General features: G+C 44.0%; 1 long non-coding RNA gene across 1 annotated transcript; it reads left to right on the top strand.

Annotated features, from left to right (window-relative positions):
• Positions 1–2,056: 2,056 nt before the first annotated feature.
• Positions 2,057–10,599, top strand: LOC129015528 (uncharacterized). The gene is made up of 3 exons (XR_008494608.2): positions 2,057–2,570; positions 4,185–4,879; positions 9,071–10,599. It is a non-coding gene; the product is annotated as an uncharacterized LOC129015528 (long non-coding RNA).
• Positions 10,600–23,733: the final 13,134 nt, after the last annotated feature.

Here is a 23,733-nt window from a genome sequence, read left to right as displayed (position 1 = left end):
TTATGGAAGAATCCCTGCAATAAATTCCTCCAAGAATGTAAGGCCAGGAAAAATTTTCCTCTCTAGATAAATGTATCTAGACCTAGCCTCCTTTTGATCAGAGCATAAGGAAATGAACCACCAAATTCATCTTCTTGGTCTTTTTACACCATCTACCAGCAAGCTTGAAGTTTCTAATCTAACATCTTTGTGCAGCTGAGTGTAGTGAAATGCCCCTCTAGTGAATGAGCCAGATATGAGAATCTCATTCTCCTTTCTTTGTGACTGCTGTAGGGATAAACATGTGACCCAGTTATGGTGAATGAGTCATAAAGAGAAGCCTGCTGGACTGCCTGGGAAGATATTTCTTCCATGAGGGATGAGCAAGGAGAAAATCAGCCCCATCCCCTGCTCCCAAGTCTTCCTTCTTTTGGATGAGTTTTTTATGGGACTGTTAGGGCTGGAGCTGTGGCAGCCATCTTGGAACTATAATAGGAAGCCAAGACACTTCCACGGGAGCCAACCCTGGAACCGAGGAACTGCCAAACACCCCCTGGAAACCTCTGGGCTTCTTGCTATGTAGGAAAAAATATATCCTAAACTTTTAAGCTGTTTATATTCTACTTCTTATAGTCAAAAATATGTTAACCGTTAGTTACTTTGAATAATGTACATCAAAACACTTTGAAAGGCCAAGCACGGTGGCTCACGCCTGTAATCCCAGCACTTTGGGAGGCTGAGGCGGGAGGATCCCCTGAGTTTAGGAGTTTGAGACCAGCCTGGCCAACATGGCGAAAATCTGTTTCTACTAAAAATACAAAAATTAGCCAGGCATGGTGGCGCATGCTTGTAGTCCCAGCTACTTGGGAGGCTGAGGCAGGAGAATCACTTGAACCCAGGAGCCAGAGGTTGCATGAGCCGAGATGGCACCACTGAACTCCAGCTTGAGTAACAGAGCAAGACTTTGTCTCAAAAAACAAACAAACAAACAAAACACTTTGAAAATCTATAAAAGGATGATAATTACAGTGGTCCCCCTTTATCCCTGGTTTTGCTTTCCAGAGTTTCAGTTATCTTTGGCAAACTCTGGTAGAAAATTATTGCTGTATTTTGCAAGAGAAAGAAAGACCACATTCACATAACTTTTATTACACTATATTGGTGTTGGGGGAGTATTTTTTATTTTGGGGGATAGGGTCTTGCTCCTCTCTGAAGCTGGAGTGCAGCAATGTGATCTCAGCTTACTGCAGCCTCGACCTCCTGGGCTCAAATGATCCTCTCATCTCAGCCTCCTGAGCCGCTGAATCCACAGGCACGTGCCACCACACTTGCTAATTTTTAAATTTTTTATAGAGACAGAGTCTTGCCATGTTGCCCAGGCTGGTCTCAAACTCCAGGCCTTAAGTGATCCTCCCACTTGGCTTCCCAAGGTGTTGGGATTACAATTGTGAACTATCACGCTTAGCCCAGTATATTGTTATAATTGTTCTATTTTATTATTAGTTATTGTTGTTGATCTCTTACGTGTATAATTTGTAAATTAAACTTTATTACATCTCCCACTCATTTGGGAGATGTAAATAATAAATCAATCAACTAATCAATATCAATAAGAAATATATTTATTAGGCACCAAGTCTTTTTTTTTTTTTTAATACTGGGTCTTACTCCATCACCCGGGCTGGAGTGCAGCAGCTCAATCATGGCCTACTGCAGCCTCGACCTCTCAGGGTTAAAGTGATCCTCCCATCTCAGCATCCCCAGCAGCTGTGACTACAGGCACGTACCACCATGCTCAGCTAATTTGAAGAGACGAGGTCTCATCATGTTGCCCAGGCTGGGACACCAAGTCTTTTTAAGATCCCTAAACAAATCGGGATTTGTTTATTGATTCTAAGAAGGCTCAGCCTGTTTAAATTTGTACCTTTACCATATGAGACACTAACAATTCTTACCGCTCACTGTGCTTCTACCATTGAAACTTGGCTACCTATTGAGAAGGTCAGGTAGAACCTATGAGAGAGGAAGGGAAAAATTCTGACTTTTTCAACGGGAGAAAGAAAAAAAAAAAAAGAAGGTAGATCAAGTTCACCATTTTCTCATAAGCCCCAAACGATACAATACAAATCTCAGAACTGGTTAAGATCAGCTGGCAGTGAACAAAATGATCACTCTGCTGACATCACAATGACTGTTCTTTTGCATAGCTGATGACCCTGCCTGGTATACAGGGCTGCTGAGAATGTATCAATTAGCTCAGATGCTACTGACTTGACAAGAAACCCTTATCATAAGCAGGATGACAAGGTATATTCAAGAAGGTGCTGAGAGAGAAGTTTTTCCATCAGCCTCATCTGAATGAGACATACTTCCCCAGAGAAATGCTTATTTTTCAGCATGTCAGCTTCCATCTCAACAGACGAAGAGGTAAAAACTGGAGTCATATTGAGTAGGTCTGAAATTGTCTACCGTGCTAAGATCGTGTTCAGTCTGTCATCTACTTTCCTCAAGAAGAATCACCAGCCGTGGAGAAATAGGAAGCTAGAGATCAGGGGAAGCTGAGATTCAGAAGCTCTAAGCAAAGGCAATGGGTAAGATCTAGTCTCTTGCCTCTAGAGCAAATGTCAGGATGGCCCTCGGAGGCTGAGCCGGTCACAAATGTATGGTCAAGTACCCAAAGGACTGAAAGGCAAAAAGGAGACCAGTGGCCTCTTCAAATGGTGCTAAGGAAAATATGCACAAGAGCTTGTGCTGACAATGTCACATAGGCTTCAGAGACTACAAGGGAGAAAAGCAGGTTGCCCACTGGGAAGAAGGTTCTGGAAGCAGCTCTTGTCCTGGGCAATAGTGTTGGCATGGGGATGCTCTCCTAGAATGATCTGGTACAATCCAGAGTATGGGTAAAACTTTGCACTGGTGATTGGGAAGGCAACAACGTTCTGGATAGCTCATAGGAAAACACCCTTAAGTGAGTCCAAAAATAGATATTTTCATCTGTTTCTTATTATTGAGGGTCTGTTTGTCCAGCTATCATGATTTTGTGTGAAGGCCCTTCTTACTCTAGGGTGAAAAGCCACTGCCCCAGCCTGGACCCCTACCCAGCCTTTTGAACAATGCCTACCTCAATCCTTCCAGTTCTTGTCACCTCCAATAATCAAAAGAGAAGTCTTTGGCCAAGCCACCTTCCACCCCAGGTTGGCCATTGACTGCCCTGGTCATGAGTGTTATGGGTACCACGGGCCACCAGGACCAAGAGTGTTCCAAGTTGCTTCTGTTATCCTCTGCTTAGGTCAAGCAAAGGAACTCTTGTGAGTAATTCATAAAGTGCTTATACTCAAAGGTATTGCACAATCTCATTACCATTAATTTTTGCATATTTAACTACAGTTTTTAATTAGATGGTATTTTATTATTCATGCACATAATTTGAGTCCAAGTCAGGCTGCTCTCTTGGAAGAAAGAAAAAAAAGTGTGGGGGTGGATTCTTCTCAATAGAAAGTTGATGTTGCCTGTCCTTCTTCACTGGTGAGCATGGCAGCCTCTAAGTCTATAATGGTTCTCTTTTAATTTTGCTAATAGCTATCATGTTATGTACCTTTATAAATTTGTTAAATCCAGAGTGCTGGGAGTTGCCTCTGTATGCGGTAACTGTAAATAGTTTGTTCTGTTTGGTTTGCACATACAAACTGTTTGCTCAGGCTCCTTGATGTATTATTAAAATGGGTAATGGGCCCCTGGGAAACCGTCTAGTTATATGCCTTCATTTGCAGAATAAACCATGCGTTGTTTTCATCTTTACTCATGATTGTTAATGGCACTGATGATGAGATGGGTGGATTTTTTTTCTCCACTGCCTTTATCAGCACTGTTTTATTATGCAGGCAAAATGGCCAGGCTGCTGATTTTGTCTAAGGTTTTCAATTAGTCATTTGACTGAACACATCTGTGCTGGCATCCACCCAGAGCTGGACTGCAGCTATTACCAGTTTACACCTGCTGAACCATAGCCATAAACGCGGATGGGAATAAACTTAAATTGGCCTTTTAGATATGGTTGAAAAGTTGTAATGTTGCAGTGTTTTATAGCAGTGTCAGGAAGGTGTGAACTTTTCCACCTTAAGGCCTAAGAACTTGCCATGATATTCCACTTCACTCAAATGACTCACTTATAGGTTGGTTATTAATATCTGTTTACCATTTTGCAGCTCCGATGACTTAATCGGCTGACGTGAAGTAGATAAGATTATATTTGTACTGCAGCAGGGAATGGTCGAGGTTTAATTGTGTTGGTAAACAGAGCACAGTGGCTGCCTTGGAATCTCTGCAGATGTCTCAGAATTATTCAGCAGCAATTTGGAACGTGACTCCTACATCTTTCACTGAAATGAAAATTGCTTCATGGCAGGGCAGAAGCCTTGGTGCTGGAACTGGAGATGCAGTATTACCTTAATACCCCAAAGAATCTGTCACTTATCCTGGAGGAAGAAGACTGGGCAAATTTCTGCGAGATGAACTGCGATCTCCTCCATGCCAGGTGTCCGTGTTTTCTGAGAGAGATTGCTCATTGCTAAGTATCAAGAAATCCTCTTTGCTAGTCCTCAGGAACCCCAGGAGGCAGTAGGCAAGGCTGCAAGTAGGCAGGTCACTGAGAAAGAACTTGCATTTGGATAGTGGAATTCAGGGATGTTTTCGGAAGCAGCAAGATTTCTGTTGGATCCAAGGGATTATTCACTGGGGACTGAAATAAAAACATTTCTCTCACTGTGGGAAAATCCTGAACAACATTTCAGACTCTCAGGATGAAAAAATATATTGGCATTGCAGCTAGAATGGAGGTGTTTGCCACAACAGCCTCTCTGCCCCCAAGGGATTAAGCTTTGGTTAGTTTCACCATGGTCGTGTGAGTATATATGGCCACCATATTCACCCCTCATAAACATCAGTGCCTCCACGTTGAACCCTTAAAATCTCGTTTTTGTAGAAAGGCTCCCCATGTCCCCTTTTTTAGATGCCACCACTGATTATTTTCTTGCTCTAGTTTGTGAGTAAGAATCAAATCTTTGCCTGGGTTTGTAACAGCCTAGATAATTTCTCTGAACTTTGTTCTCTGTCATTGTTTGCTTGTTGTTACTTTTTCAATTACTATCTGACATGCATCCAAGCCATAGCTAATCATCACCATCATCATCATCACCATCACCTTATCCTATCTCACATTTATTGAGACTATTTAGCAATACTATGCAACAAACACCATGAAACATACACCATCCTAGATTTGCTTGCACTGATACCTTTAAACTTTATAACAATAGTTATACCTATGAACAAGATATTAATATTGTCACTTCTAATTCGTAAATGAGGAAACTAAGGCACGAAGAGGCCTAGAAAATTGCCCATGATCACACTGTGAGCAAAAAAGGAGCCAAGATTCATGGCAGGCAATGGAAGCCAGAATTCGTGTTTCTGACCAATAGGCAACACAGTCTCTCAGAGTTAGAGTTTCTCAAGCCATGGGTTTGGCACAGCAAGCTGAGATCCGGCTAGAAGGGTTCCACGGATTGAAACCTTTTTTTTTAACCATCCCTTTTTATTGGTGGATATTTAGGTTGTTTCCAGCCTTTTCAATATTTTAATAAATATGCTTTTACCCATCTCTGTGGGCACACGCAGACATATTTAAACGTGATTTTGCACAATCACAGGGCACACACACACACTTGAAATTTTTCTAGATATTGCCAAATTGCCCTCCAAGATCACTTGGAGGCATATGGCATATGGGAATATGGCATTTATATGGCATATGGGAATATGGCATTTATATGGCATATGGGAATAGCTCTTTCCTCACATCTTTGACAACATTTTGATACCATCAAATTCTTTAAGCTTTGCCAATCCAAATGCACTTTTCAAAGTTAAGATTTTCAGCTGTTTGTAAAATTAAACCCTTGAACTTGCCATTGTGAAGTTAAGCCTTTCTCTTAGCCCCACATTCTCACTCCCACCTCAGCACCCAAGAAAATAAAGATGCCCTAGGTCCTTTAAAATATAGGTCAAGAGCTGGGCGCGTTGGCTCATGCTTATAATCCCACCACTTTGGGAGGCTGAGGCTGGAGGATTGCTTGAGCCCAGGAGCTCGAGATAAACCTGAGCAGCATAGCAAGAAACCCTGTATCTACAAATTTTTGTTTTAAATTAGCTGGATGTGGTGGCAAATACCTGTGATCCCGGCTACTTGGGAGGCTGAGGCGAGAGAATTGCTTGAGCCCAGGAGTCCGTGTTACAGTGGCCTATGATTTGTTGCACCATTGCACTCCAGCCTAGGTGACACAGCAAGACCCTGTCTCTTAGTTAAAAAAGAAAAAAAATTCCAAACAATTGTTCTTTTCTCCTTTGGTTGTATAGATCCACTTCCAGAATAACTAGTTTTACAGCAGCATTTTGCAGCCTCAAAACTGCAGCAATAGCACATTGAGTTGGGAAGTAGTATAATGGATAAGTGTGAAGGCTCTGAAGTTAGACTGAGTTCAAAAAGCAGGCTCACCTTTTTAGCTGCAAGGCCTTGGTAACTAATCCTTACTGCATCTCAATGTCCTCACCTGTAAAATGGGAATACTCGTATAACATCAGTCTCATAAAATTGCTGCAAAGACTAATGATTAAATTAAGTAGGCATAACACTTAGAAAAGTGCCTGGCTTATAATAAGTGCCTTGTACCTTTTGTTCACTATAAACTTTACAACAACTGGACCTATAAGTTAGTGAATATGTTTTTGCCTCTTGCTTTAGATTTTTTGCAAAAGCACCTTTTAAAGATTGTAGTATCTGAAATAACAGGAACCATTACAGCTGCTGAGCCCAATCTTTTTCAATAACCATGAGTGACTTGAGCGCAAGGGTCATTCCAATCCCCAGTGCCTACTCAGGTTTTGATACATAGCAAGTGTTCAGTAAATGATAGCCAGATAGAGGGACAAACATACATGTCATGCATGGCTCATTGGCCTCAGCAGGCAAACTTTGCACTTGTCCAAGTGCAAATAATCGGTCCCCAGTCTCAACTCACTGGATCAGAATTACCTGGGTGGAGCCCTGGAATCTGCATTTTGAATACATTCCCTGGTCATTTTTGGCCTTGGGTGTGAGACTGTAGATAATTCTGGCTCTAGAGAAAATTATTTCTAGTACTTGGCATAGTTCCTTACACATAGTATTCAATAAATATTGTTGGTTGAATAAATTAAGCATCTCAGGTATTAGTTATAGGATATTTACACTCACATGATCCCAAGAGATGGAGGCTCATCAGACACTCTCAGCCACAGTTCACGTAGTGTGGGTCTCAGAGCCTACATTCTGATGCCACACTGGGGTCCCAAGAGGAGGAGATAGAGGCCCCCTGTGGTGATGTCTCCTCTACTACTCCTCCAGGGAGCCTCAGGGCACCTGCTGTCACCCTGGGACCTGCTTTCATCCTGAAAATACCTGGGACCTCCAAATTTCATGGACACCATTAAGCAGGCTAGAGGGAAAATAGTCTACAGTCCACGGTCAAGCTCACCTCAGCAGCCACTCTACTTGGCCTCATCAGACCTCTTAAGCTTTCAGGCTATGGCCTGCCTGGGACTCAGGATCTGGTGGCTCCTCCTGCCTTTCTGAAGTCCCATCTGTGACAGTCACTTTCTCCCTGGACTTGCAGGGCTCCCGGTCGGTGGCTTGATTTTCACCATCACCTTTAGTCCTGCCCTTCCCACTGTCATGTCCCACTTGCACCCACTCCTACCTCCCTCCAAACCCTGCCTTAGCTTGGGAGTGCTGAGCTCCCAAGAACTGAGTGCCAGTGTAGGTCATTCTAATAAAAGCACTCAATACATATTTGGAGATGAAAAAATAGAGGGTAGGGTTGCTAAGCTGTATTCATTTGTTTAATCACAGTTTTGCTTTATATTTTCATTTTTATTGATTTACTGATTTTTTTTAGAGACAGGGTTTCTCTCTCTGGTCTAGGCTGGAGTGCAGTGGTGCCATCATCCCTCATTGCAGCCTTGAACTCCTGGGCTCAAGCAATCCTCCCTCTTCAGCCTCTTGAGTAGCTGGGATTACAGGTGTGTGCCATCACACCCAGCTAATTTTTAAATTTATCTTTACTTTTGTAGAGATGGAGGAGTCTCACCATGTTGCCCAGGTTGGTCTCGAACTCCTGGCCTGAAGGAATCCTCCTGCCTTAGTCTCCTAAAGTGCTGGGACTACAGGTGTGAGCCACTGCACCTGGCTAGTTTTGTTTTATAAACATTGTTTCCATGGTTGGAAAAGCAGTCATCTCTTGAAGCTGCTTTTAAAATATTGAGGATTTCTGGACTGTGTTCAAATGAATATCAAATGGCTGTTTGTCATGACAACTGATGCTTGAAGAGCCCTTTTTAGTGGAGCAAGGAGCTTTGTATGCATATTAACTCACTGTGTCTTCACGACGGCCTCACGGGCTGATACTAATACCATGTCCATTCTACAGATGAGGAAACTAAGCCAGAGAACGATGAAATAAGTTGCTTAGGTTTAAATAGCTCATACAGGCAAAGTGTAGATTTGAACCCGGAACATATGGCATCACACACTGTAGTTATGGAAGGCGCCCACGATTGGCTCACTCACATGCTTTTCATTCCCTTCTTTACAAGGTAAACGCGCCTTAATCAGCAGACACAGAAACAGGGATGTCCTTGCTGGAAGGGAGGTCAGACCGGTTGGACTGGCTAGGGTTGAAAAATTCCCCGGCCAGTCCCCACACTGCTGGCTGGTAACGGCAGGGGACATTGTGGAGAGGTAATTTCAGGCTTCCTCCAGGCTCAATCTGCGCCTTGGCTCCTCACAAGGCCTCCAACACTGAGATAGTCACCTGCTCCGCTCAGGCACCAAATTGGCTGCCCATGCCTGGGTCCAGCGAGCCTCCTTCCCTCCGTGTGGTAGTGGGAATGTACATGTACATCCCCAGCAGATGAAAGCCGGGGGCCCAACAAAGGGAAAATGAAATTTCCCTTGAGCTATTTGCCCTGGCTGACTAACCCGAACCTTCCTTCTCAGGATGAAGAACAGCTCTGATGTTCTGATGTTGAAAGCATCAAAGGCTGATCCCCTCAGCTGAGCAGTGACACACAGTCACTTGGCAGCCAGGCTTCCGGAGCTCCCACCCCCAGCATCCAAAGCCCAGACCCTCTGAATCGACCCTGCGTTATTAGTGGCCAATATCCCACTCGCTAGACCGTGGCTACCTGGGCTATTCCTTAGCTTGCATTTATCCCTCTTCCTCCCTGTCTGTCTACGAAGCCACCCTCTGACCCCTACACCTCTGACAGGGACACAGACTTGTCCTTTCCTAAGCCCCTCTCTGCACCAGCTGCAAAGTTCAAAGCCTGTGGAAGGCGAGTCTCAAGAAATACACATCACATCCATTTCCAGAAGGCTGGAAAACATGGTTTCCAGAAAGTGTTTTTTTCAGCAGCTTCATCTTTTTTTTTTGATTGCAAAAGCGATCTGTGTTCACTGTTGACATTTCAACAACTCAGAAGGATATAAAGGAGAAAGCAGAGATTGCTACAGAGCCATTCCTGGAGAGATTCCCTCAGTTAATATTCTACTGGTGAACGTATGCCTAGATATCCAAGTAGCTTAACACTCCACCTCGCTTGGACCCCACTCTGAATGTGGCCCTGTCACCTGCTCTCCCCTCTCCAGGGGGATCGTGGTCACCTTTCCCACTTAGAGACTTCTTAAAGCATCTCTCCGAATTAAACATAAATTCTGAACCTCTTCCAAATGCTTTCCTTAAAACACAAGAGCTACACACGGGTGACAGTACAGTGTTTGATTCAAACTCTGCTTTTAAGCTAAATTGAACACTAAAAAGATGGCTGAGAACCAACTTCGGACAGCCACAAGCAGCTTTGGGAGATAAGAACCTTTCTTTGCGATTTGGATAAAGCAAAAGCATGATCTCTTTGCCTCCTTTGTTTTTAGAAATTAATAGAGCTTTTCCAACAGACCGCCCCTTGCCACAAATAGTGAACAGTCAAATCACGGCTTTTATTCCCAGCTCACTACGTCAAGTAAATAGAAGCTTACAGGATAGACCAGGGAACGATAAGCAATTCTCACTGCAGCGAATTCTTAATATATAAATTCATCCAGCAGCAGTTTAGTATCTACTGGCAAAACCAGAAACAATGGGGAACAGGCAGGCCTGGCTCTGACGAGGTCAACCATCAAGGTTATCTATATTCAATTACTGGTATCTACAAACTTGCATAGCTGTCAGCTGGTCAGGGCCCAAATGAAAACTCACCATGCACTCAGAAAGCAAATATAGTTTCCGAGGAGAGCCTCAAATTAGCTCTGTGAATGACTTGGCTTCAAACGCACACACAAGCCATCAGCCTTTGGGGACGTTTCTGCCGGCAGCGCCTCAATGTCTAAATTTGGGCATCATCTTATAAATCTCTGTTCCTGAAGTAGGAAAGGACTGGAATTGCTCCTTAACCCTTGGCGACGATAAATTATATCACTTAACAATAGATAAACTTCAGACACTTTTCCTGTACTGCGGACCTATTGTGAGGTAACTGCTAATCTCTGGCATCTCTTCTCTGTGGTCGGCACCACTAAAGACCTGTCGGTGGTGAAGAGACACAATAATTTGTTTTCTAACTCCTCCTCCGGAGCCATATATCATGTGTGGAAACAAAGCTTCCCAACAACAGATATGTATCTGTTTCCTTTATCTGAGTCGCCCTTCCCATCAGGGGCGACTCAGAGAGGACATGTTTTCAGTGTGACACTTCCCTGCCCCAGAAAGTGGGAACATTTCCTTCCCAGGCCCCGCTGGAAGTGGGGTAAAGGTTTGGGTCTCCAGGAGGAGAGACGGCAGGCCTGCCAGAAAGGAGGGCCTTCTGTTCATTGCCACATCCCCCAAAGGCTTAAATCACACCCCCATTCTTCCTGGCAGGTGCCTTTCAACCCAGGACCTTTTGGGGGGCCCATTGGAGATTTACTGACTGTGTAAGTCAGGGTTAATCAATGCTGAGGTAATTTCTAGATTAGCTTGGGGAGGGCATAAATTGTGGACCTGTTAAGAGCTAGATGTCTTTGATTTTCTCCTTGGGCCGGAAGTAGCTGAATTGTTACTCTCTCCTCATCCATTCCTTGCTTCCTCTAATATCTGTCACCTCCATGAACTTGATAATAATCCCCTTTCCAGGACCCCTTCCAATTCTGTCTCTCAAGGCTGCTATGCCAGCCATGGGCTCATCTATTTGAACCACGAAATGAAGGACTGTACATTCATCAATGCAATCTGTTTAGATTACTTAGACCAGGCTTCAGGACAGAGGTAAAACCAAGATATCTTCACAAGAAACCGTTTGACATGAGTTCATATGGGGAGGGAAAGGCACATGGAGCAAGGTCAGTCCTGACTTTCAACCAGGCCAGGACATGCTCCCACCTCCAATCCGGGCCCCTGGGTCCACCCAGACAGAGCCGTCATATGTCCAGCTGTGCAGGTTGTGCACTGCCCACGAGGCCATATTTAAGGGGTGCCATTCACATCATAGCTTTTGTAGATTTCTATATTTATTATGACAACTTTCTGGACAATGACAATAATGTGTTTTAATAAAATCAGCTGGGCACGGTGGCTCACACCCATAATCCCAGCACTTTGGGACACCGAGGCGGGTGGGTCACTTGAGGTCAGGAGTTTGAGACCAGCCTGGCCAACGTGGTGAAAACTGCTTTTACTAAAAATTCAAAAAATTAGCCAGGCATGGAGGGATGCGCCTGTAGTCCCAGTTACTCGGGAGGCTGAGGCAGGAGAATCGCTTGAACGCAGGAGGCAGAGGTTGCAGTGAGCCGAGATCGTGCCACTGCACTCCAACCTGGGTGACAGAACAAGACTCAGTCTCAAAAAAAAAAATCAGTATAGACACTTTTTGGACAGATGGAACTAAAATATCTTGAGACTGGGAACCTTTTCTAATCAACAAAAAGGCACCATGGAGGCTAGGGCAGTCCTACACCAAGGAACCCACTTCTTATCCCTGAAGTCACGTGGTCACTTTTACTAGATCCCCTCCTACATGTCGGGGAGAAAGTTTATTGTAATAAGATGATCTGTTCATGAATCTGTCTCCTCATTTAGGATCTCCTTGTCCATCTTTGTATTCCCAGCACAGAGACTGGCTCGTGAAAGTGCCTGATCCATGTTTGTTGAATGAATGAATGAATGAATAAAATTCTATATCCTTCAAGCCCTGCTACAGTGCCTACCACATAGCAGGTTTAAAGTGAATGTTCTGATGAATCAAACGAATTCAACCTATGGTGTGGAAACCTCTCTATTCATCAAATAGAGCTCATGGACTATTAAAATGTGGGAGCATGGACTGGGCAAGATGGCTGACGCCTGTAATGCCAGCACTTTGGAAGGCCGAGGCGGGCAGGGGTCAGGAGTTTGAGACCAGCTTGGCCAATATGGTGAAACCCCGTTTCTACTAAAAATACAAAAAATATTAGCCGGGTGTGGTGGTGAGTGCCACCATGCCGGCTAATTTTTTTTTTTTTTTTTGTATTTTTAGTAGAGACAGGATTTCACTGTGTTGGCCAGGTGGGTCTCCTGAAGCAGGAGAATCACTTGAACCTGGGAGGCAGAGGTTGCAGTGGGCAGAGATTGCACGATTGCACTCCAGCCTGGGTGACAGAGTGAGACTCCATCTCCAAAAAAAAAAAAAAAAAAAATGTGGGAGCATGAAAATTTTTCTCATACGACCTGATGCTAAGAGCTTGTCCAAAAAACATGTTTCACTCCAGGCTTCAGGGGTCAGTGAGGAAAGAGGAAACGGCTGAGGCCAAGGTGAGGAGGACGCCTTTTGGCACACATGGTGGTGATAGACTACGGGAAGACATTTCCTGTTCTTGTCTTAGGATTCTGGCATCTGTTTTCTTAAAGTGTTGGAAGTGCTAAGAGAGCTTAAATGACATACTTCACAAGTGGCAGACTCAGCCTCCCAGCTAGAACTCCATGTTGTGGGTTCTCTGACAGCCAGCAAGCGATTCCCAGCAGGGGCAAACAATTCTGATGCCTCCTACTCCTCCTGTCTGGGAAGTCCCAAGTCCTGTGACCACCTGGCACTTTCTTTGCCTTTGAATTTCCTCGGAAACCCCCAGAGCATACCACCACATTTCTGCTGAGGTTGGGAATATGTGTGATTGTGACAAAGAAGTCAAACCTAGAATCTGAATAATGGGACCATGTCAAGCCCTAATTACTGTAGCATTAGTTCTTTACCTGGTGGTTGCTAAACTAATGATTGTTCATTAGCAAAATTAATCCATAGGAGAACGGAAAAATGTAAAGAAGAAAATTGCTTGTAATCCCACCTTGCGCCTACCAGAGATTAACGTGCTATTGAATTGGTCTCTGTCCCCCAAGACTGTTTCTGTGCTATTTGTCTACAGACTCCTCTGTTCACTGATGCATTTCCCATCAAAACAGGAAAAAAAATGTCCCTACAATATTGCTGTTTTTGTAATTTCATTTTACATTTAATAACATATTGCAAACAATTTTCTTATCAATAAATATATTTTTAGCTTACCTTTTAAAATACCTAGAAAGTATGTAGTTATATGGATGAACAGAAATGCATTTAACCAATTCCTGATTTTGATGGGCATTTACCTTATTTCCCTTTTTTGTGGTTATTATACACAATGCTGTGCTAAAATTCTTTCTATGCATGTCTTTGAGCATTTGTCATTTGTGGAATTAACTTTGAATAGGAAAAAAATAAAGTCTGCCTTCAGGCCCAATATATGTAAAAACCTCATTTATATACACACATAAACACACACACACACACACGACTATTTAATCAAAGCACATGTATTAAGCCCCCTACCGGGTACTAGGCACTGTGGTGAGGGTATGCTGGTAGGGTAGACATGAATCTTGCCTCGAAGAACTCATCATCTAGTTGGGATAATGGTATTTCTGATGAATGAAAGATTTTTACAAACATCTTAGCCATAGGACTAAAGAATCTAGAGAAAATAAAGAAGGGAGGGAAGATGGAAGAGAATGAGGGAAGGTCAAAGCCCACAACCTCCTTTGAGGTAGAAAACGAGCATCTTAAAAAAGCTAAGAATTCATAATATTTCATCAAAGACGTAGTACAATGCCTTTTATATACTGAATGTCTGCTGTGTGCTACTTTACAGCTTTAACTCATTTAAAATTCACCACCATCCTCTGAGTCAGGTAGTAATTAACAAATGAGGAGGACTCTGGGACAGTGCAGTAGCTCAAACCCATGACTGTCAAGCCCCAAAGCCTACTTCTTCCTCACTGGTTGCAGAGTGGTGGTGGTGGTGGTGGTGGTAGTGTGAATGCCATTGGTATTAGTGGTGATGATGTTGGTAATAATGGTGGTGGCAATGGTAGTGGTTGTGGATGTGGTGATACTAGTGGTGCTAGTGGAAGCAGCGGTGTAGTATTGGTAATAGTGGTGGTGGAGGTGGTGGTTAATGACATCTGCGTTGATGTTGGCATCATTTGTAAGGTTGGTGGCAGTGATGGCCATGGTGATGGTAGTGGCAATGATGGTATTATAGCAGTGGTGATGGTGGTGACACAATTCCCAATGGTGGCAGTGGTCATGTTAATGTTGCTGGAGCTGCGGGTGTTGGTAATGGCGGTCACAGTGGTAGTGGTGATGGTGGTGATGGCAATAATGAGAGTATGGAGGAGAGTGGGGATAAGGAGTGAATAAAATGCAAGTTTTAGCCCTACCAAAGGCATACCAGGAAATTGCTGGGAAACACACGTGTTTGAACCATGGAAGCCACTGGGAACCTTCCAGCATAAGCTGCAGTTCTAAATAATGATTAGGACCAGGGCAAAGCCAGAGGAAAGCCCAAGAAAATCACACTGGCTCTGGGGCTCTTGCCGTCAACATCTTTGTTGATTGCTCTCTCTCCACTCTAAAGAAGAGCCACCTCACCTTCTGCCCCACCCAATAAAACGGCTCGGTAAATATAATTACTTGCACCATCTAATCAATAGTGGATTGCTCCTGGCCCCTGCTTGTTCAATATCAGTGTCTGGGATCACAGAATCTTGATACTCCCCTCAAGATGTCAATTTCTGCTTAATGTTAGATAAACCACATCTATCAACCCCATCCGTTAATGAGATTTTATTGTATCATTAATAATACACATCTTAAAAATATGTTTTCGACTAATATAACATGAAATATGGGGTTGAAAATATTCTACACTTCCCAGTCATATAACTCCCAATTGCCAATTGAACAACTCAAATCAATGTTGTATTAAGCAATCTCAGAAAGTGATTATGGAATTTGAGAGGCAACCAACGGGTAGGCAAAGAGAAACTCTTTTTCCATTGATTTTTCTGAGAGAGAGAGAATTAAAAAGCAGTCTCCATCCATATTAAGAGGCCAGTTAGCGGAACTTAACTTGTAGCATTTATCACCCCCAAAATAGGTTACTGCTTTGCCCTGAGTTTGGGTCACAAGTTCCCATGGAGCACAGAGCTCTGAGGTCTTTTCCACTCTCTAACATATGAAAACCAGAGCTCGGAAACACCGTACTCATTAGAAACACATTGCCAATACCATGTGGCCAGGACGCCTGCTGCTGGGGTTCATCTGTGCACACAATAAACACTGGGTAAGCAGCCCGATGCTGAGAGGAGCTTTCTCCACGTCAAATCCCAGGACAGAAAACCCCAGGGATGTCAAACTGCATCACAAAACAAAAACAGCTGCAAGGAAACTCAGGCGACAAAGAGAGGTGCACTCAAGTAATTAACAGGCCCAAATATTCTTGATCTGGAACATCACATTTTAAAAAACTGCCCAACTGTTCTGTTCATCCTACAAAGAAGTTGGCTCTATCACCTTCATTTTTTTGTTAGAGATACTCTTTCATTTTGGAGCAAGCCGATAGTTAGTTCCCTCTCTCAGAGTTTGTGGCTCTTAAACGAACAGGAGAATCTGTGGGAGCAAGAGGTTGCCTGTAAATATTTTGTTAGTAATTCACCCTAACTTTCTACTACATAGTTCTCCAATTTTTTCTTTAGTGACATAATAAACAGCAAGTGTCTTCAGCAGAGGAAAGCTGTAATTTGGGATGCCACCCTTACAGAAAGAGAAGGAGCATCTCTTCTGAGCTGGCATGAAGGTATTCAGGTTCTCACTGGTGGATCACTTGTACCCTGGCTGGCCATGCCTGTGTGTCCTGATGCTTGGGGCTGGGTGTTCAGCCCCGTGAGTGCTTGTATGCCGGTAAGGGTCTAGGGGAGTGTATGCATGCACTTATACACACTGAAGACTCCTGGATCCTTAAGTTAAACCTGCTCCACTTTATACACAGTTGTGTGATATGGTTTGGCTCTGTGTCCCCACCCAAATCTCATCTTGAATTGTAATCCCCAGGTGTCAAGGAGGGGACCTGAGAGGAGGTGATTGGATCATGAGAGTGGTTGCCCCCATGCTGTTCTCCTGATAGTGAGTAAGTTCTCACAAGATCTGATGGTTTTATAGGTTGCAGTTTCCTCTCTCTCACTCTCTCCTGCTGCCATGTAAGATGTTCCTGCTTCCCCTTCTGCCATGATTGTAAGTTTCCTCAGGCCTCCCCAGCCATGCGGAACAGTGAGTCAATTAAACCTCCTTTCTTTATAAACTACTCAGTCTCGGCTATTTATTTATAGCAATATGAGAACAGACTAATACATGTGGATGGACACATGGCTTTCCATCTCAAGGACTGTGACACTGGGCATGGCACATGACTGCATCTTCCATCATTCCTCTATTCAGTCTCAGATAGAAACAGTGGTTATTTCTATACAGAAACATCAAAAAAATCAACAAGCTGCTCAACTTCACCAAACAGGCCTCTCTTTATGTGGGCAAAGCCTGGATCTGCCACTTTCTCTATTCTCCCTCTCTTTCTCTTTCACCCCCCTCCTTCTGTCTCCCCTCTCTTTCTCTCAAAAACAAAATTAATGAAAGAAATACTTTATCCTTACCTCCCAATTGGTTTTCTCTCAAATTTCATAATCACTGTCTGAGACTGCTTAATACAGCATTGATTTGGGTCTAAAGGCCCATCTAAGTTTGAATTGCTGTGATTCAAGAACTTTCTTTTCTTTCTTTCTTTCCTTTTTTTTCTGACATATAAGTATTCCAATTTTAAAATTCCCCAAAGGGTGGAGCCACCCTCTACCTCCGTCTCCTGAGTGTGTGTGTCTTTCTTGATCATTTTTCAAAATCTTTTTCTACGACATAAGACCCTAGAAATAACATTGGAAGCCTTGTAGATACAGCTTCAGACAAGGGCCCTCCTTCCAAAGCCGTGGCAGTAGGTGAATAGCTTATGTAAGCTGCTGCCTTAGTGAAACAAAGGGAAGATGCAAGGTCATGCGTTTGTATTTATATTTACATGAAGGAACTGGGCAGGGTATGTGATAATTGGGCAGGGAACTGGAGTGAGGCTTCTCACTTAATACTTTATATTGTTGGATTATTGAGCTATGTGAATATGTTATCATCTTGAAAACTGAAAATACAGTAAGTTTAGAAAGAAAAACAAGAAACCATTGACTTGGGCTGTTCAACTGGCCTTTGGGAGTAGTATGATGGTGATGTACAGAGTATTTTCCATCAAAAACTGGCAAAATTTTAAAAAATGGGTCAATATATTTGGCATGGTCTGCTGAACTCATCAGTTAGCTAGGGCACTCTTCTGCTCACAGTGACGGTTGACTTGGAGCTCTGCAAACACAACCTGAGAGAAACCCTAATGTAGGGTTACCTAGGACAATGTTTCTAAGTAAGGAGGCTGGTGGGAGGTGGAAGGGTGTGAGCTAAGGAACCCATAGTAGAAATAGCATGCAGGAATGAAAATTTGGGAAACTGAGGCAAGGCACTTAGGAGAGGCTTTCAAGTGGTGTCCATTTTCTTGTTATCCTCAAGTATGACAAGCTATTTCAAGAAGATGGTTTTAATAATGAATACTCTCTTCCCACAAAAAGCCAAAGGTGGGCGTTTCCACCCTGCAGGGCAGCATAGGCTGCTGTCACAGGTCTCCAGGAGGGGTGCTTGCCAAGGGCATAATTTAGCTGAAATTAAGGATCTATCTGAACTCCAGCTGCAGACCAAGCAGCCATTAAAAAACGGCAGCTGTTCCCTCTGCTCTTTCGTTTTCCTTGTTTTTGTCCGCCCTCATCCAAAACACCACCCTCTATTCTGTTTTTCTTCATGAATCCCACGTGGACAAGGGAACAGATTACTGAAGGCACACAACAAGTGTGCTTTCTTGCTCTCCTTCTTTCCTTCCTTTCCTCCTTCCTTCCTTCCTTCCTTCCTTCTGTCTTAAAGCAAAATTTCAAAAACATGTCTTGGTTTGTTTAGAAGTAGCAAGATGATTGATCCACTTTATTTTTGATCACTGCTGCACACACCTGTGTGAGGAAGGAGGAGGCAGAGAAAGTAAAAACAAAACAGTGGACTCATCAGCCAGAGCCGGTATTTATGTGTAAGTGATACAAAGACTAAGCTGAGTAACTCAATAGTAAAATAAGTCTGTTTCAGGGCTGCTGCCATTAAGAAAATAACACTAATACAAGACACATGTGGGTGCTGGCCAGGACATGTCTCCAGAGCTCGTGGGCAGCCCAAGCTGGGGATCAAGGCTGAGAGCTCACCCCTAGCTCACAACCTTTGCTGTGATCCCAGGTCAGAACCTGGTAATGTAATTTTCTGCCAAAGTGGGGGAATCCATGTGTTCCCAGTGACCCATCAGGAGGTTTTGTTTTGATCTATTAGATCGTGGAATCCTTGACCTTTAAAGTTTGAGATCTTTAGGTTTTGCCTGGACCTTTTTCAGAGGAGTAGTAGCCCAGAGAAGCTAAGTGATTTACCCGAGGTCACACAGTGAAGCCACAGCAGCGTCAAAACCAGCACTTTGATGTTAATAGCTATGTTGCAGTCAGTGTTGCCAAAGAAATAAGGTGAACCACACACCACTTCTACTTACGCACCATGCTTGGTTTGGGTACCACTCTAATTCTGAGAAACTGTTATGAGAATGTATTCTCAAACATCAAAACATTACACAGATAAACCAAAAACTCATACAAAAACAATGACAAATATTATTTGGGATTCCTCAACTTGCGATGGCTGCTTCCTTTTTGAAGCCATTTCTCTTTTTATTTTGCTCATGTTTTGAGTCTCAGCTTGAAGGTCACCAGTCAGGAGACCCTCTCTACTGACCCAGTCCAAAGTTACCTTCTCCCCACCACGTCTTAGTCACATCCTGTCACCTTCCTTGTTTCCTTCCCAGTCTGAAATGATGGTGGGTTTTCATCTGTTTACTTATTTATTGTCTTTTTCACTTTCTGAAACGTGAGATCTGTGAGGACAGGGATCCTTGACCTTGACCATTTTGTTGAATTCCCAGTGCCAGTCATATAGTAGGTGCTCAGTGTATATATAGGTATATAGATATACACAGATGAATATATATAGATATGTATATATGTATATTGCATGTATGAATGAATTCCACTGTGGATTCAACTTTTCCTTCCCTAAAACCTCCATGCTTTGTCTTTTACACACCTTATGGCACTAGCATTCTGCCTTACACACTCACCCCATCCCACCCCATCTAGCCCCTTCTACCAGACTAAAAGGCCTTTGAAGGCATCTGTGTTTGCACCTGCAGCAGTGCTTAGAATCACACTTTGCCCACGTTGGTTCTAAAATTCAGTTGAGGCAGGAACATAGATACATAGATCAAGAGGTTTTGGAGCTTGTCCATAAAATACAAGTCAACTTACTGTTTCTAAACCACTGAGCTAAAGGAAGGCATGCATTTAAACACAGAGTTTCCATCACAACTAATTAATGTTTTGGTCTCTCCCTTTCTTCTGGACTTGAAGCTGGGCACAGCCAAAATATGGTGTTAAACAAAGATATCTTGGACCAAATTCTTGTTTGTGTCTCCTCAACAGCTACTTCCAGCTGGCTTTGTTTAAGTGATCATGGGATAAAATTTCATCACAATCACCAGTGAACGTGACGAAAGACTGCTTCATCTATCAACTCCAGGGCTGGTGTTCAGAAGTCCCTCAGCCCAAAATGGGACATAAGACATTGAGTGAGGGAGCCATCACCCCAGCGGAGAGCCCCACCCTCAGGCAGCCAGGTTACAACGTGGGACAAAGACTGCCAAGTAGAGGGGTGGGCAGTGTCATTGGAATCAGATAGATCTGCGTTCTAATCACAGCTCTCTTATGCACGGGCTGGTTGACTTTGGGCCATTGGATATCAGTTTTCTCATTTGGAAAATGGGTATAATACATATCTTACACCTTACATGGCTGATCAGAAGCATGAATGTTTGTAGAATGCCTGGAAAAGAGTAACCACTTAACAAAAGGTAGTTCTTACTGCTCTTACTAGTGCTGTTTACTTACTGCTGTTCCCTTGTATTTAAAATCCAAACCCATTTCTGGGCCTTCAGCCCCCAGGCAGCAGAAATCTGTCCCACCTTAGGGCCTTAGCACTCACTGTTACTTCCATTTGGGATGCTGGTCCCACTTCCCCTGCCTCCCACTAGGGCGTGGCTGGTTCTTATTTCATCATTGGGATGTCAGCTCAAATGTCATTTCTCAAAGAGGCCTGCTCCGATGGCCTCATCCAAAGGAGCCGCACTTTAAGCCCTTTCCACCAGGTTATTCCGCTCTTCATCCTTCTTGACTCCTCAGCCTCTGACACTGTCCCATTTGCCCATTTGACATTGATTCTTTTTCCCTTGTGCACCTATAGCCTATGAGCTTCCTAAGAGCCAGGACCTTCTTTGCTTTTCTCATTGCTGTATCTCAAGCACCTGCCACACAGTAAGTGCACCACAAAGACACGTTGAATGCAGGCATAGGTAACAAATACACCTACATGAAAACAACTCCCCAAAAAGGCTGACAAGAACTGAGAACAGGACCAGCTACATAATTGGCAGAGCCCAGTGCAAAATGAAAATGCAGGGCCCCTTCTTCAAAAGTATTCTAAATTTCAAGACTATGACAGCAAAGCAATAGACCAAGAGCAGGACCCTTCCATGCAACCGCACAGGTGTCCCTCCCATGAAGCCAGCTCCACCCGGAAAGCCATGGTAGACAGCTAGAGGAGTTATTTTGAGATGGGCAAGGCCTGGGGATCACACCATGCAGCCAGCCTCAGCAGACACTGCTCAGGCCGCACTTTTTCCTGCACCTCTTCCTCCTCTTATCCCACCTTCTAGATACTCCAGAAAACTGGTTCCAAGTGGGTCCCATTCCTGCTCCCAAACTCCTCTGTGGGACTCTTCCCATCTCCAGGACCCCTTGCAGGGTATTACTTCTGAGTATAGTCACATTATGAAGAGCTTTCAGAAGGGTAATGAGTGAGAAAGCCACAGCTTTGAAACCACTGGGATGGCAGAGGAGGACGGGAGCCCAGGAACAGGGCAGCCACAGACAGATGTATAGGTCACACACCGCAAAAGGCCCTTCTGAGGGATGAGCAAGGACTGAAATCCAGCCTGTGCTGCAGTTACCAAGCAGTGTACCAATTACAGGGAGGCACCTGCCAGGAGAAAGGACACCACTGTCCGCTTGAGAAGCTATGTGCCTGCCTGGAGGGGGGGCATCATTTTCTAATTTGCACAAAACATGGTATAGTTTAGACAAAGGAAGCTTTCCAAGCAGCTGAGAGAACTTAAGAGTGTAACCAAAAGCAAAAAAAGAAAGGAAGAAAGCAATGCAAAAAAACAAACACTCTTCCACTTCTTCTAATTAGACTGGTCTGCTCACTGCCCAGAGGCAAGTGGAGACACAAACATGAAGATCGTCGGAGAAATCCACATACGGTGGCTATCAGTACATGACGTGCAACTGGAAATGGAGTGGCTCATTTCCCCGTGCTGGCCCCCAGGACATGGTACATATTCCTTCAAACCTTGGCAGAGGGCCCAGTGGTGGCAATTTTCTGGGATCTATTTGGAGGTGGAGTTGGGAGCCAGAAAGACTGAGGGAACACTGGTACAGATTGAGATCGAAATGGGGCTTTCTGGGCGCTTGTAGGGTGGGAGCTGATACCCAGGTTTCACTGGCGCTTGCTTTTGTGTGGCTTTGAAGGATTCTTTGAGCCCTGGTGCACTTGCTGGGAGGGATCTGTCCTCTCCTTTCAGCTGGGAACCTCCCAGGACCACTAGCAAAGAGAAGGAAGTCCTCTCTCTTTTCCCCTTGGAAGTCCGGCACGGCGACTCTGTGGACAATGGTAGCTGGTGCCCAATGGCAACTTCCGAGGAACTGGCAGGATTCCAGCCAGACGTGCCAAAGGGCACATCTGACTTCTAACAGAGGCCCCAGGGACTCTTATCCAATGCCCTTAATAAAGTATTACATCCTCTCCACCAGGAGAGGGTCAAAATGGAAGTGTGATGCCTGAATCCCTCTTCAAGAAAGAACTGGCCACCTCTATTAGTCCATTTTCATACTGCTATGAAGAAATACCCAAGACTAGGTAATTTGTGGAGAAAAAGAGGTTTAATGGACTCACAGTTCCACATGACCGGGGAGGCCTCACAATCATGCTAGAAGACGAGGGAGAAGCAAAGGCACATCTTACATAGCGGCAGGCAAGAGAGCATGTGCAGAGGAGCTGCCCTTTATAAAACCATCAGATCTTGTGAGACTTATTCATTATCATAAAAACAGCACTGGAAAAGCCTGTCCTCATGATTCAATTACGTCCCACCAGATTCCTCCCACGACATGTAGGGATTAGGGGAGTTACAATTCAAGATGAGATTTGGGTGGGGACACAGCCAAACCATATCACCGCCCTTTCTTTAACTGCCTTTAAAAAGTCCCTGGTTTTAAGATGGGACTTTTACCCAGATCGCCAGAACTGGGAAAGAAGAAATGTGGATTTTGATATTTGATTTTGAAGTACCCAGTTCCGCCAGTGTACAGTGGGATAGAGGGATGACGTGGAAACTGGGGGGAGACTCTGGTGTTTGAGTTAAGTGCTTTGCAACCATGATATCAAAGAATTCTCACAGCACGACTATCCAGTGCTTTATAGAAACTGAGGCCAAGAAAGAAACATTTATCATGTCAACTCTCCCCTGAGCAAGACAATAGGTTGCTCATCTCATGTGTTAACCAACCCTGTGAGATGGCTGTTATTATTCATTTCCACTTTACAGATGAGGAAACTAGAGTTCTGAGCAGTCAAGGAACAGACTCAAGGTTTATAAAACCAGGAAGTGGTATTCCTGGGATTCAAACTCAAGAACTAGGTTCTTTCAATTCTGCTGCTCTCTCAAGGTGAGGACACTATAGAGCGTATGTTCTGGGCTAACCTATAAAGGTCCAGATTCCATGTGAAAGGACAGGGAACTTTTTCCCACTCTGGATGAGGATGTAAACGAAGAGGAAGTTCTTTTTTCTTTCTTTTTTTTTTTGTTTTTGAGATAGAGTCTTACTCTGTCACCCAGGCTGGAGTGCAGTGGCACAATCTCAGCTCACTGCAACCTCTGCCTCCCAGGTTCAAGCGATTCTCCTGCCTCAGCCTCCCAAGTAACTGGGACTACAGGCATGCACCACCATG

This window comes from Pongo pygmaeus, chromosome 18 (assembly GCF_028885625.2).
Source record: "Pongo pygmaeus isolate AG05252 chromosome 18, NHGRI_mPonPyg2-v2.0_pri, whole genome shotgun sequence".
Classification (NCBI taxonomy): domain Eukaryota; kingdom Metazoa; phylum Chordata; class Mammalia; order Primates; family Hominidae; genus Pongo; species Pongo pygmaeus.
This window is presented reverse-complemented; position numbering and strand designations above follow the sequence as displayed.